This window comes from Pogoniulus pusillus, chromosome 34 (genome assembly GCF_015220805.1).
Source record: "Pogoniulus pusillus isolate bPogPus1 chromosome 34, bPogPus1.pri, whole genome shotgun sequence".
NCBI classification, from domain to species: domain Eukaryota; kingdom Metazoa; phylum Chordata; class Aves; order Piciformes; family Lybiidae; genus Pogoniulus; species Pogoniulus pusillus.
Window position 1 is genome coordinate 4581290 of NC_087297.1, and position 15175 is coordinate 4596464.

General features: G+C 49.1%; 1 long non-coding RNA gene across 1 annotated transcript; it reads left to right on the plus strand.

Annotated features, from left to right (window-relative positions):
• Positions 1–1821: 1821 nt before the first annotated feature.
• On the plus strand, positions 1822–7205 carry LOC135189847 (uncharacterized). The gene is made up of 2 exons (XR_010308329.1): positions 1822–1906; positions 5200–7205. It is a non-coding gene; the product is annotated as an uncharacterized LOC135189847 (long non-coding RNA).
• The last annotated feature ends 7970 nt before the right edge of the window (positions 7206–15175 follow it).

The window sequence follows — 15175 nt, forward strand, 5'->3', positions numbered from 1 at the left end:
TCTTGTGGCCCTTCTCTGGGCACTTTCCAGCCTACCCAGATGTGTTTTTTTTTTTCTTTCAATATCTTGTCTATCTTTTCTTTTTTATCTCTTCACCTACACTTAGCATAACACTTTCTATCCACACTGGACCATTAGCTTCTCTGCTGTGAATGCAGTTAAATCTTTCATACCAATAGAGCTGTTCCCACAGGAGGGGGAGTGTAAATTGGTTTTATATCTTATCCATGTCTGCACCTGTGCCATCAACAACAGAGACCTCTTTCATTTACTTGTAATTCCAGAGTGATTGGTATTGTCAGCAGATATGAATAGCTTCTGTGCTCGGATCAAGCTTCATTTATAAATTGACATCAGTATTTCTCCACCACTGGCTCCACACACACTTACTAACTTGCTGCTGTCTCTAACACTGTCACTGATGTTTAAGGTAAGCATCTCTATGCCGTTCAGAACAACCAGCGGTGTCCACATGGAGATCCCAGCAGCACATCATAGAATGGGTTAGGCTGGAAGGGAGCTCAAAGCTCAGCCAGTTCCAATCCCCTGCCATAGGCAGGGACACCTCCCACTAGAACTAGGTCCAGCCTGACCTTGAACACCTCCAGGGAAGGAGCAGTCACAACCTCCCTGGGCAACCTGTGCCAGTGTCTCACCACCCTCACTGCAAAGAACTTCTTCCTAACATCCAGTTTAAATCCATTACTCCTCATCCTGTCATTGTCAATAGTCCCTCCCCAGACTTCCTGTAGCCCACTTTAGATACTGGAAGGCCACTCCATGTTCTCCTGGAAGCCTTCTCTTCTCCAGGCTGCAGAGCCCCAACTCTCTCAGCCTGTCCTCAGAGCAGAGCTGCTGCAGTCCTCAGAGATCACATTGGGTGCTTCTGTGCTCCACAACCTCCCTGGGCAACCTGTGCCAGTGTCTCACCACTCTCAACCTGTGCCAGTGTCTTAGCACTCTCAACCTGTGCCATTGTCTCACCACTCTCAACCTGTGCCAGTGTCTCACTACCCTCAACCTGTGCCAGTGTCTCACCACTCTCAACCTGTGCCAGTGTCTCACCACCCTCACTGCAAAGAGCCCTTTCCTAACATCCAGTTTCAATCCCCCCTCTGCCAGTTTAAACCCATCCTGGCATTACAAGGCCTTATAAATAGTCACTCTCCAGTCCTCCTGTAGGCCTTCTTCAGATACTGGAAGGCCACTCCAAGGTCTCCTCTCCTCTCCTGTCCTCCTGGAATTACTGCAGGATAGGGATCCTGTGTCACCATAACACTCACACTCTGGTTGTGACCTTGACATCCTTGCCACTGTCACTTAGGCTCTTCTGCTACACCTTTCTACAGGGTATGAGAAGAGAATCATAGAATCATAGAATCATAGAATCAAGCAGGTTGGAAGAGACCTCCAAGCTCAGCCAGTCCAACCTAGCCCCCAGCCCTGTCCAGTCAACTAAACCATGGCACTAAGTGCCTCAGCCAGGTTTTTTTTCAACACCTCCTCTTTTATCACAGAGGATATTTTGTCAGCCACTGCATTGCCTTCTTCAGCAGATAAATTAAGCGATGTGCTTTAGCCAGCATTATATGTTCAAATACCTATCTTCATTGTGCTGTTTGTTCTGGGTGTAAAGTAATCAGCTTTGATGACAGATATTGCTATCATCTGTTATGCTTGTAATTAATTAATCACCACTTAATTCATTTCCTATTGTAACACATCAGCTGTGTTGCCACCACGTGATGCCATTTTCTATTAGCTGGCTACTGGAGTCTCCTCCCACCCCCCAGGTGTGGCCACTTTGCCCTCCCTGCCCACTGCCCTTTATATTCTGCCCCAGGAAAGCTGGAAGCTCCAAGTGAGGCCCATTGTGGGCCAAGGGATCCTCTGCCTGGCATCCCTGGTGAGTCCTCATGGTGTGCACTGGGTGAATTGGTGGAGGATTTCAAACCTACCTAGGGTTAGGCTCAGTAACCATTGCAACAACATCCACAGGTGCTGGGTGTGTGTCTTTGCTGGAGCTGGTTTCTTTTGTAGGTATTTTGGAAGTTTGAGGCTCTTGCCTCAGGCTCTGAGATGACTGCAAAAGCTGTGGTGGAGAAGAAGAGCTCTTCAGGCAGAGTGAGAGGCCAGCCCTAGCCAGTCAACTGGACCATGGCGCTAAGAGCCCCATCCAGGCTTTTCTTGAAGACCTCCAGGGACAGTGCCTCCAGCACTAGTAGCTGCTGGGCTATTTTCAAAATCATTTTCAATAGAGAAGAGGCTGCTTTTATGCCTGTTTGTGATAGTTTGAGGGGTGCCAGGTTCCCCTAAGAAAACTACAGAGACTAAGACCTGTCAAAGCGGACGGATCTGGGCATGCTACCTTTCTGTCAGCCTTTGACCATTTCTTAATGGCCTGCAGCTTCGAGCCTCTCTGCTGAATGGTACAGAGCTAGAAATGAGTAGATTCAGACTAGATATTAAACAGAAGTTCTTCACCATAATGGGGGTGAGACTCTGGAATGGGTTGCCCAAGGAGGTGGTCAAGGCTTTGTCCCTGGAGGTGTTTAAGGCCAGGCTGAATGAGGTTCTAGACAGCCTGATCTAGTGTGAGGTGTCCCTACCCATGGCAGAGGGGTTGGAACTAGATGATACTGATGGTCCCTTCCAGCCCTGACTGATTCTATGCCTCTATGTTGTGTTGCTCCATGGCAAAGGATATAACAGAGTGTCCATTATGCAGAAAGCTCCAAGGAGACCTTATCTTGGCCTTCCAGTACCCAAACTGGGGGTAAAGAAAGCTGAGGAGGGACTTTTCAGAATGGCCTGTAGTGACAGGACAAGAGGGAATGGATTGAATCTTAAGGAAGTGAGATTTAGGCTGGAGATTGGGAAGAAATTCTTTCGAGTGAGGGTGGTGAGACACTGGCACAGGTTGCCCAGTGACGTTCAAGATGCTGCCTCCTTGGAGGTGTTCAAGGCCAGGCTGGATGAGGCCTTAAGCACCCTGGGCTAATGGGAGGTGTCTCTGCCCATGGTAAAAGCGTTGGAATTGGATGATCTTTAAGGTCCTTTCCAACCCAAACCACTCTGATGGGCAACCTGGGCTAGTGGTAAGCATTATCCATGGCAGGGAGGGTGGAACTGGATGATCTTTAAGGTCCTTTCCAACCCAAACCAGTCAATCCTCTATGATTCACTTAGAGATGCACACTATAGATATATTTATGAACTAGGCTGAGTGGAAGCTTTATTTTCCTATATCTGAATCTTTATTTTTAACTGTAACTGAAGAGTTAAAGCAGAGTAAAGGAAGGTTTGGGGCCAACTGCCTTAAAGTAAGAAAGAGGAGGGGTTTGAATTTCCCCCCCATGCTCCTAAAGTGCTCTTTACCTGAAGAGTGAGGAGAACTCAGCCAGCTGTCCCTCAAAGGAAAAGCAAAGCAAGAAAAAGTGTGCAAAAATGCCAACTTTTCATGCTTGCATAAAGTCACAGTGGTGTTGGCAAAGTCTGGAAGGATTACAGCACTTCAGTTCTATAGACTCATCAGCAGAAAGACAAAAGTTTGCCATTCAGGACCTCTCTTCCAGACAGCTTCCTGGGCATTGTGTCCTTCAGGTCAAGGAAGCTTTTGTGCTCCTCACAACAGCTTGTTCCAAAGCCAGAAGGGGACAGGAGGGACATCACCTCCGGGGATGCTGACAGAAATAGACATCTGCCTGCAGGGTTTTGTCCCTATCGACAGGTTTTGTTCCTTTGAGGAATAAAGCTTAAGTTATATAAAAGCATGAAAGCAGAACTTCTCTCTTCTTTTTGTCTGTGGGTACTTCCATCACCAAAGTTAGAGCCTGCTGCTCACAGAGGCCTCTGAGGAAAGGAGAGTCTGCCCTCACACCACTGTGGCAGAAGAAAGGAGCCTGAAAGCAGAAGCTGGCACAAGCCAGCTTTAAAGATGTTTGCTAAGACCATGTGGACAGCACAGATCATATGCAAGGCCTTGGTTCCCTCTGTGCATGTCCACACTTGAACAGAATCACACAGTCATAGAATCATATTTCTATTTGGGAGAGACCTTTAAGATCACTGAGTCCAGCTGCAGACCCAGCACTGCCAGGTCACCACTAAAGCCTGTCCCTCAGCACCACATGGAAGCATAAACTGGTTTGGGTAGAAGGGGATCTTCAAAGGTCCTCTAGTCCAACGCCACTGCAGCCAGCAGGGACATCTGCCTGCTGCCAAAGATGCATGGCCAGCAGGTCAGGGGAGGTGATTCTGCCCTTCTGCTGTCTGAGACCCCACCTGGAGTGCTACATCCAGTTCTGGAGTCCCCAAGACAAGACATGGATCCATTTGAGACAGTGCAGAGGAGGACATGAAGATGATTGAAGGACTGGAGCACCTCCTCTTCAAGGACAGGCTAGGGGTCTGCTCAGCGTGGAGAAGAGAGTGATCCAGGGAGACCTTAGAGTGTTCTTCAAAGTCCCAAGGGGACGACAGGAGAGCTGGAGAGAGACTTTGTATAAGTGCTTGTAGTGGTAGGGCAAGAAACAGTGGCTCTAAATTAAAGCAGGGTAAATTCAGATTAGACATTAGGAAGAAGCTCTTTACAGTGAGGCTGCTGAGACACTGGAATGGGTAGCCCAGAGAAGTTGTGGACACCTCATCCCTGGAAATGTTTAAGACCAGGCTGGATGAGGCTTTGAGCAGGGTGGTCTAGCTGGAGGTGTCCCTGCCCATGGCAGGAGCGTTGGCACTGGATGACCTTTAAGGTGCCTTCCAAGCTATTCTATAATTCTTTGCTCCTCAGCTAGCTCAGGCTGCTCAGAGCCCCAAACAGCCTGACCTGGAATGGTTTCAGAACAGTTTCAGCACCTGCCTAGGCAGAGTGGGGCTGTGTCTCACCACCTTCCCAGCGAATGGTTTCCACGCAGGGCATGCAGCCTGCTGGCCCCATGTTTGCCCTGGGGAAGCCACATCTGCCTTCCCAGGACTAAGCCCTGCAGCAGCAGCAGCATTTGTATGGCACCAGAGCCAGCCTAAGGAAAAAGTGCTGAATTCCCTGGCTGCAGTGTGAGAGCTGCCTCACACCCAGTCTGCTCACAGCACTGCTGCCACCCTGAGCTGAGCTGCTGTGCCCTCAGCCTGCCATGGTAAACAACTAAATACAGACAAGTGACTTTATTTTGTGCAATTCTCTCTTTTCTCTCGTTTCAGAGCTCTCTTCCCCATCAGGCTCTGATGTCTTGCTGTCTGCTCCTCAAAAGCCAGGAAAGAGTAAATTTAGATTCTCTCAGGGGTGGACTCAGAGTGAGAAGATGCAGAATACTTCAGAAGAGGGAAGGAAAAAGGCTTTTCCAGATCACATAAAATCTGACTTTTTAGTTAAACACAAGTTCCTTGTGACTATTATTGCCTAATATTTCAGCTGATTGGGCAGTTGCCTATAAAGAGAAGTGTCACCAAAGGATGCTCAGTCTCCAGAACAGTTCATTTAGCAAAAAGCTGGTGTCTTACAAAAGCATGAACAGAAACACAGCAGCATTTAACTGAACCTAAGAGAGGAAATAAAGCAGAGGAAATAAAGAGAGGAAATAAAGAGGGGAGATAAAGAGATCACAGATGCTAAGCTTCCAAGCACTGCTCCATGCACTGTGAGAAGGAAATCTGATGTGTATTACACGACTTGAAGAACAGGACAATAGGCAAGAACTCCTCAGCTAACACTGAGCCAGCCCCAAAGATTCTCTTCAGGATGCAACCCAAGAGGTAAAGGGCATCAATCTGCATGTACTTGAGACACAAAGGACAAGAACCCCCTCTGCTCTTGCTATGGCTTCTTCTGTCACTGCTGTTTGTTGGCTGGGCCACTGAGATAGAACAAGCAGCAGGGAGCTAACAGATCCATCCACATTCACTAAAGAGGAGTCAGGAGTCTTCCAGTGCAGGGGTCCTGTTTGATTCACACCAAAGGATGAGGTGCACCTGCAAGGAACAAATCAACTATTCCTCTCTTCTCTACTACTGCATGTCACCAGGTGTCCCTGCCCACTGCAGGGGGGGATTGGAGCTGGATGATCTTGAAGATCTCTTCCAACCCAAACCATTCTATGCTATTTTTTGAGGTCATTTGAGACATGAGCCTGGCTTCTCAGGAGCAATCTTGTCCCCCCTTCTTTAGCTGTGTAACAACATCAGACAGCTCAGCAACGTGGCCAATGTATTTCAGATGTTGCCTGAACTGGTTTCTTGCCAGTGAAGTTAAATCACCTGACTCATGAAGGAGGGCAGTATATAATGATGCTATTTTGCTTTACAGCTAGAGCAGACAGGCAGGGATGATAGGATGCCTCCAGGAACCCTGACATGATTGATATGTGCCTGAATTCCCAGGTGTAATAGTGCAAAATAAAGCTAGGAGGAAGCAAGCTGTGCTCAGGGTGTAACGTGGCCACAGCAGCACAGCTGGCTGCATCCCTGCTTCGTGAAGGCAAGAAAGATTGGCAGGGACACTGCTACCCAGCTAAGAAAAATCAACTCTGCAAATGCTGCCATTAAATAAAAGAGAGGGGAGGTGTGGGAGTGGGGGAGGAAACAACACACAACTAAACAGCCTGTCAAAGCACTATCAAGAGAAGAGAAATACTGAGGCAATGTCAGTCTGGTTGCCACCAGGCATGGCTTGATGTTTGTGGAGAGTGACATTGTGCAATGCTCCTGAGAAATCTCCCTTTGGCACGGGGGAAGAGCTTTCACATTTACCCTAGAAGCACTTACTGAGCTATTTGCACTCGCTGCCACAAGAGTTTCTGTCAAGAGGACAGCTGGGAGCTCTGGCAGGAAAATGTTTCTTAGGGTGCCATTCACTAAGAAATACATGGTACAAGCAATCCAACTTGTCTGGGTTGTTTCAAGCACAGTGCAAACACTGCTCAGCTTCAAAACGCAGAGGTGCTCTGGCTGGAAAATAGAATTTTTATGGGACCCAAGAGGAGCCCAAACCACTGAATGCCAGGAGAAACGTGCTCCTTTTGTCCTGCACAGCAAGGGTGAGTTACTGCTTCAAGAATCTTTCTCCTTTCTGCAGGTGGAAATTGTAGCAGAACTAGAGATAGAAATATTTGGGTGAAAAATGAGGAGGAGAGAGGAGCCTAAGCTGCTGGCTTGCTGGTTGGGAAAAAGACACAACAAACCAAAAACCCTTTCAAATGCAAATCTTGGAAGGAAGCTGAAAGGCACAGCTTCAGAAACATCATCTTTTTAGAGACAATCTACTGCCTGATTTGCACAGATCCCAATACTTCTCACTAGTGCTCTACAACACGATCAATGAGTAGTCAAGGTAAAACTACTGGATGGTGTTTGACAACATCAACTCATCAGCACTAGAATCATAGAAGCATAGAGTTGGTTTTGGTTGAAACAGACCTTTAAGATCATCCAGTCCAACCATTCTCTAAGTCTACCAAGGCTGGGGCTAAGCCATGGCCCTCAGCATCACTTCTCTGCCTCGTTGAAACTCCTCTGGGGGTGGACATTCAGCCTTCTCCCTGGGCAGCCTGTGCCAGGCTTTGAGAACCCTTTCAGGGAAGAATTTTCTTCTGATGCCTGACATCTCCCTGGAGCTGCTCAAGGCAGGATTGGACGTGGCACATGGTGCCGTGGTCTAGCCTTGAGCTTTGTGGTAAAGGGTTGGCTTGATGATCTATGAAGTCTCTTCCAACCTCGGTGATACTGTGATAAACCTTGCCTCGTTCAACCTGAGGCCATTTCCTCTTGTCCTATCACTTTTTCCTTGGCAGAAGACACCAACACCCACCTGTCTGAAATCTCTTTTCAGGGAGTTGTAGAGAGCAATGAGGTCTGTCCTCAGAATAAACCACCCCAATTCCTGCAGCTGCTCCTCAGAAGGTTCTCCAAACCCTATGACACTGTTGTTATCTGTGCCTCCATCTTCTCCTCAGAAATACATGGTTTAAAGTATCCCACTTAAAGCATCATCGCCCAGCTGAGAGGCTTAGATGTTAAGCACTTGCTTAAATGTTTCTGCTCCACTAGGTCGTGCTGAATCATTCCCTGGCTGCACAGTTTCATTTTCCGTGTGGTAAAACTTGCCATGTTTCTGGATGCAGAGTGAGGCTTTCAGATCAAATTGCCTGTCTTCTGCAAAAATTATTCTGCTGAAGTGGGGGGGAGCATTAGACAAAGCCTTGCATATTAATGCTCTCTCTCCTTCACACCACAAAACCAGCTACAGAACGTGCTTTCTATTCATTAAGGCAAGGAATTTGGCCCTGCTGCCCTCCCTGCTTCATTTCCATTATCTATTGAAAGTCACTCTGCTAACGCTGATCACACATTGCCTTGTTGACAACCCAGCTAATCTGATTTCCCCTCAAGTGATGCACTCGGATTGTTCAAACCCCCGGATCTCGAGTATCTAGCACAAAAATTCAGGGCTGTCTGCAAGTTATTCACGCAGCAGAGTGCTTCATCAGTGCGAGGTATCAGTTACCTCCTTATTGTCCTAGCATAAGAGCATCGGGGGATTGCTCTATTGAGGTGCCCATCCCAAATCCAGGCTGCACTATTCACATGCCTGCTGCATCCCGGCTGGATGGGTGGGCAGAGGCCAATGGGATGAGACTGAACAAGGCTAAGTGCAGGGTTCTGCACTTTTGGCCACAACAACCCCAAGCAGTGCTGCAGGCTGGGGACAGAGTGATTGAGAGCAGCCAGGCAGAGAGGGAGCTGGGGGTGCTGGCAGAGAGGAGCTGAAGAGGAGGCAGCAGTGCCCAGGTGGGCAGCAGAGCCAATGGCATCCTGGGCTGGCTCAGGAACAGTGTGGCCAGTAGGACAAGGGAGGTTCTTCTGCCCCTGTGCTCAGCACTGCTCAGGTCACACCTTGAGTGCTGTGTCCAGTTCTGGGCTCCTCAATTCAAGAGAGATGTTGAGGTGCTGGAAGGTGTTTGGAGAAGGGCATCAAGGCTGGGGAGGGCCTGAAGCACAAATCCTATGAGGAGAGGTTGAGGGAGCTGGGCCTGTTTAGCCTGGAGAAGAGGAGGCTCAGGTGTGATGTTATTACTGTCTACAACTACCTGAAAGGGCATTGTAGCCAGGTGGGGTTGGGCTCTTCTGCCAGGCAACCAGCAACAGAACAAGGGGACACAGTCTCAAGTTGTGCCAGGGGAGGTCTAGGCTGGATGTTAGGAGGAAGTTCCTGGCAGAGAGAGTGACTGGCATTGGAATGGGCTGCCCAGGGAGGTGGTGGAGGCACCGTCCCTGGGGGTCTTCAAGAAAAGCCTGGCTGAGGCACTTAGTGCCATGGTCTGGTTGATTGGATAGGGCTGGGTGCTAGGTTGGCCTGGATGATCTTGGAGGTCTCTTCCAACCTGGTTGATTCTATGTTTCTATGATTCATTGGGGCCAGTCCTTTGTGTTTGTAAGGGATGGTAGCAAGGTGAAAGCGAGCCTGAGTCTGACTATCAAATCGTTGCAGTCTAACTGGAGGATGATCCACAAACAGGAGCTGGCCGTACAGCAGTGAGCAAATAATTGACTGGCTGATAGCTGAGACCAGGGCTCGATGCCCCTGACTGGACAGAAAATGGCATTTCCTGTATCTTGGTGAAGCAGATGTCACTTGGTCCCCCCAGCAAAACACATGGCACCAGGAGCATCTTTAGTAAAAGTTCCTCCACACACATCTCAGATCAGACAGTTAAAAAATGCTCCCCTCCTCCTGCAGTTTTATTGGGCAGTGGCTTTTAGCAGGCTGAACGCTGAGGGGGAAAACATACAACAGGAACGTCTCTGTAGCAGGCTGAATCTGGTGCAGTGCTGCTTTCCTTAGCTGCTGTTCCAGCTTTCCCTAGCTGTTGTCCTTGCTTTCTCTAACTGGTGTTCCTGCTTTCCTTAGCTGCTGTTCCTGCTTTCCCTAGCTGTTGTCCCTGCTTTCTCTAACTGGTGTTCCTGCTTTCCTTAGCTGCTGCTCCTGCTTTCCCTAGCTGCTGCTCCTGCTTTCTCTAACTGGTGTTCCTGCTTTCCTTAGCTGCTGCTCCTGCTTTCCCTAGCTGTTGTCCCTGCTTTCTCTAACTGGTGTTCCTGCTTTCCTTAGCTGCTGCTCCTGCTTTCCCTAGCTGCTGCTCCTGCTTTCTCTAACTGGTGTTCCTGCTTTCCCCAGCTGCTGCTCCCTGCTTTCCCTAGCTGTTGTCCCTGCTTTCCCTAGCTGCTGCTCCCTACTTTCCCTAGCTGTTAGTCCCTGCTTTCCCTAGCTGGTGTTCCTGCTTTCCCTAGCTGCTGCTCCTGCTTTCCCTAGCTGTTGTCCCTGCTTTCCCTAGCTGCTGTTCCTGCTTTCCCTAGCTGTTGTCCCTGCTTTCTCTAACTGGTGCTTCTGCTTTCCTTAGGTGGTATATCTGCTTTCCCTAGCTGGTGTTCCTGCTTTCCCTAGCTGTTGTCCCACTTTCTCAAACTGGTGTTTCTGCTTTCCCTAGCTGCTGTTCCTGCTTTCCTTAGCTGCTGCTCCCTGCTTTCCCTAGCTGTTGTCCCTGCTTTCCCTAGCTGCTGTTCCTGCTTTCCCTAGCTGCTGTTCCTGCTTTCCTTAGCTGCTGCTCCCTGCTTTCCCTAGCTGCTGACCCTGCTTTCCTTAGCTGCTGTTCCTGCTTTCTCTAGCTGGTGTTTCTGCTTTCCCTAGCTGCTGTTCCTGCTTTCCTTAGCTGCTGTTCCTGCTTTCTCTAGCTGGTGTTTCTGCTTTCCCTAGCTGCTGTTCCTGCTTTCCTTAGCTGCTGTTCCTGCTTTCTCTAGCTGGTGTTTCTGCTTTCCCTAGCTGCTGTTCCTGCTTTCCTTAGCTGCTGTTCCTGCTTTCTCTAGCTGGTGTTTCTGCTTTCCCTAGCTGCTGTTCCTGCTTTCCTTAGCTGCTGTTCCTGCTTCCCATAGCTGTTGTCCCTGCTTTCCCTAGCTGCTGTTTCTGCTTTCCCTAGCTGATGTTCCTGCTCTGATGTAGCTTGTGCTCTTCCCTGAGGACACATTCCCTCCTGCCGAGGAGGGCAGGACTTTCTCCAGGCAGCAGGCAGGGATGCAGGAGTTATGAGCTCATCTTGGGTGCTATGCAGTCCTCGGCCAGTTGGTTTGCTGTCTGATTCACTTCCCATTAATTTAACCCACCAGGTTTCATTCAGTTTCTGGTTTGCAGGACAGAAATAGGAACTGGTACTGCAGGTAGTTAGTCATCAGGATGCAGCTGAGGGCTTCCAGTTTGACCCTGTATTTGTGAATAAGAACTGATTTTCTCTGGCAGTTTGCTACCTAGATGTGGATTTAACTCAAATCCCTGAGTTGTCATGCATGTTGTTTACTTGGAATTGAGACAGTCACATGGAAGGCAGAGTTGTTTTCTCTGGAGGTGCCCAGGAATGTGGAGGATGCTATGCACAGTGTGTGCAAGCACTGGGCTCTTCCCATGTTCACTTTTCAGTTGGTTTAATTCCCTGGACCAGCTCACACAAGCACCAGTGAGGAAGGAAAGTACAAAGATGAAGAAGGGGTAGGAGATCATCTGCAATCCCAGCCAGCAGCTGCCTCTGCAAACGTGACATGGGGCTCCCAGTGAGGAAGGAAAGTACAAAGATGAAGAAGGGGTAGGAGATGGGGCACCAGTGAGGAAGGAAAGTACAAAGATGGAGAAGGAGTAGGAGTTGGGGCACCAGTGAGGAAGGAAAGTACAAAGATGAAGAAGGGGTAGGAGTTGGGGCACCAGTGAGGAAGGAAAGTACAAAGATGAAGAAGGGGTAGGAGTTGGGGCACCAGTGAGGAAGGAAAGTACAAAGATGAAGAAGGGGTAGGAGTTGGGGCACCAGTGAGGAAGGAAAGTACAAAGATGAAGAAGGGGTAGGAGATGGGGCACCAGTGAGGAAGGAAAGTACAAAGGTGAAGAAGGAGTAGGAGTTGGGGCACCAGTGAGGAAGGAAAGTACAAAGATGAAGAAGGGGTAGGAGATCAGCTGCAATCCCAGCCAGCAGCTGCCTCTGCAGACACGAGATGAGGCTCCCAGCAGACCTCTATTTATAGCCTCTCCCAGAGGGAAGGGGAAGGTAGTTTGGTTCTGGCCCTCCAGGAGAAATAGAAGTGCTGCCATCTTCCAGAGCCCCCTGCTGCCAACCTGCTTGGCCAAGAAGCATTTGAGGCTGCAGAGTAGATGCTCCCTTGATTAAATATGAAGGATTTGCATTACCAGATTACTCCGCTAATCCATTGGCTCCACTTTCTGTCCCTGACAGCAGCCAGCACAGGTTCTTCAGAGACTAGAGTGAAGTCCTCATTATAGACAATTTTACAGCTAATAAAATTCCAGAAGCCTGTAGGCAGACAAATCCCTGCAGTTCCACATGGGGACTATGCAGGAGGTAAAGCCCAGAGCCGACCATCGGATTTGGCCAACCACCAAATGCCAAGCCCCTGCTACCTTCAGAGCTTATTCTACTAATAAGCAAGGAAAACACAGAGCAATAAGAGTTATCTGCACAGTAACAAAGGGCTGCCTAAAGAACACAGCCTTCAGAACTACATTTAGGGGCAAGAAGGCTACACCCTTCCCCTGGCTGCTCTTTCCTTCCCGCCCCAAGCGTGGAGGTCTGGAAGCATCTCTGCAGGATGAATGCCTCATGCAGGATTCCAGATGCAAAACATAACCCCAGTGTAATCTGTCAGGCTGGTTACAACGCTTGGTATGCTGTGAGGATAGCCAAGCTGAACTTAAGGAGGCAAAAATCGATTCATAAACAACGCTGAGATTTGATAACTGTCCAAGCATTTACCGCTCGGGTGAAGATAATTGTGCCTGGATGCATTTCTGAAACCTGTGGCCAGGGTGAGAACAGGCAGCACTCAATAACTGAGCTCACAGCAGTGGCTGTAAACATGCTACCTGATCTAAAAAAATGGCTTGGGTTGTTTGTTTTTTTTTCTCTTGCTTCCTCCACCAGTTCCTCATCGCCTCAATTTTCTGTTACTCTCCGCACCTCCCTGCAGCCAGTTTGGATGTACAGAATCCCTCTGGCAGGAGCATGTTATGCATGCATGCTGCAGCCTCTTCCCACTCCATGTGATGAACATCACAGGCTCAACGTTGTTGTAAGCTCCAACAGAATCAGAGAATCACTGAATCACAGAATCACAGAATTAACCAGGTTGGAAAAGACCTCTAAGATTGTTGAATCCAACCTAGCACTCAACACCTTCTAATTAGCTAAACCATGGCACTAAGTGCCTCATCCAATCCCCTTTTAAACACCTCCAGAGATAGTGACTCCAGCACCTCCCTGGGCAGCCCATTCCAATGCCAATCACTCTCTCTGACAACAACTTCCTCCCAACGTCCAGCTTAGACCTCCCCTGACACAACTTGAGACTGTGTCCTCTTGTTCTGTTGCTGGTTGCCTGGCAGAAGAGCCCAACCCCACCTGGCTACAGCCTCCCTGCAGGTAGCTGCAGACAGCAGTGAGCTCTGCCCTGAGCCTCTTCTTCTGCAGGCTGCACACCCCCAGCTCCCTCAGAAAGATTTTGAGGTGCTTGAAGGTGTCCAGAGAAGGGCAGCAAGGCTGGGGAGGGCCTGGAGCACAGCCCTGTGAGGAGAGGCTGAGGGAGCTGGGGGTGTGCAGCCTGCAGCAGAGGAGGCTCAGGGCAGAGCTCATTGCTGTCTGCAGCTGCCTGAAGGGAGGCTGTAGCCAGGTGGGGTTGGGCTCTGCTGCCAGGCAACCAGGGACAGAACAAGGGGACACAGTCTGGAGTTGTGCCAGGGGAGGTCTAGGTTGGATGTTAGGAGGAAGTTGTTGTCAGAGAGAGTGATTGGCATTGGAATGGGCTGCCCAGGGAGGTGGTGGAGTCACTCTGCCTGGAGGTGTTGAAGCCAAGCCTGGCTGGGGCACTTAGTGCCATGGTCTGGTTGATTGTCTAGGGCTGGGTGCTAGGTTGGCCTGGATGAGCTTGGAGCTCTCTTCTAATCTGGTTGATTCTATGATTCTATGACCAAGTGGTTCAGCATGCCACAGCTTCATCTGCCTCTGGCACTGGTCTAAGACTGTCTGAAAGCAAGCATAAAAGAGCCTAAGATGCTGGACATGTTACTGTAGGCTTAAATTCGCTGTCTGAGGATCTCTTGGCCCTCTGAAGGCATTGTCTAAGTGTTCCCTGAATAGAAGGGGCTGTAACACCACAACATTACACCAAATTGTGTGTATTGGAGCTGCTTCAAAGAGGAGGAGAACAACTGCCATCTGACACAGTGCAATCAGACCTCTGCCTTCTCCTCAGTGCCTTTAGATTTTAAGGTCTTTTTCTTTTTGTTTTTTAACCTTCAGTCCTCCTGCAAACCCAATCTACTTCTTATCCTACCCGAGCATGTAAAGGTTAAGCTTGAGTGACACAAAGTTCAGAGAGAGGCAAGCATCTATTGCTGCTTCTAAACACCAAAAGTCAAGTTGCTTCTCTGCTCCCCTTGTGTTAACATTTCACCTTTGTTTAACACAAAAGAGGTCTGAAAGACAGCACAAAGGACGTGGTGGGAGCAAGGAGTATGAGCTGAAGCAGGTGGAATTGTTGCTTGGCTGTTGCACAGTTTGTGAGGAACAAGCCAAATGTTGCCTCTGTTCAAGCATGAAGCTGACTTGCATTGGTACAAGAGACTGTGTGGGAACCAAAATAATTGGAGGGGGTTAATTTGAGCCCTTACCTGCTCCACTCTAACCTGCAGGCTGGTGAACAGTGACTGCACAGTGTTGTCTTACAGCCTGGAGACTGCCTACATCCTGGATTAAACAGTCATGGACTGGACTGCTGACTCCACCACATTCCTGTGCTGCCCACTGCCACAGATGTTCATCCTGTTGTCACTTCTGATTAATAATCAAAGCCATTCCTGCTCTTTATTTTCCTACATGCAAAGAAAACAGCAGCAAAAGAGCACTGTGGGTGCAAAGTCAACTGTTCAAAGGGTAGGAAGTGGCAGGTGGAAGAGTTTCTGCCCCCTTTCCACTTACAACCCGGGCTTTAATGACGAGGCCACATGGCATTTGTGCTGATGTCCTCCTGTGCCCCACTCAGTGCAAGAGCTGGGGCAAGTGCACAGCTCTGCAACACACTCAGGTAGTGACAGGACTGGGGGGAATGGAGCAAGCTCGAGGTGGGGAGAGTGAGGCTG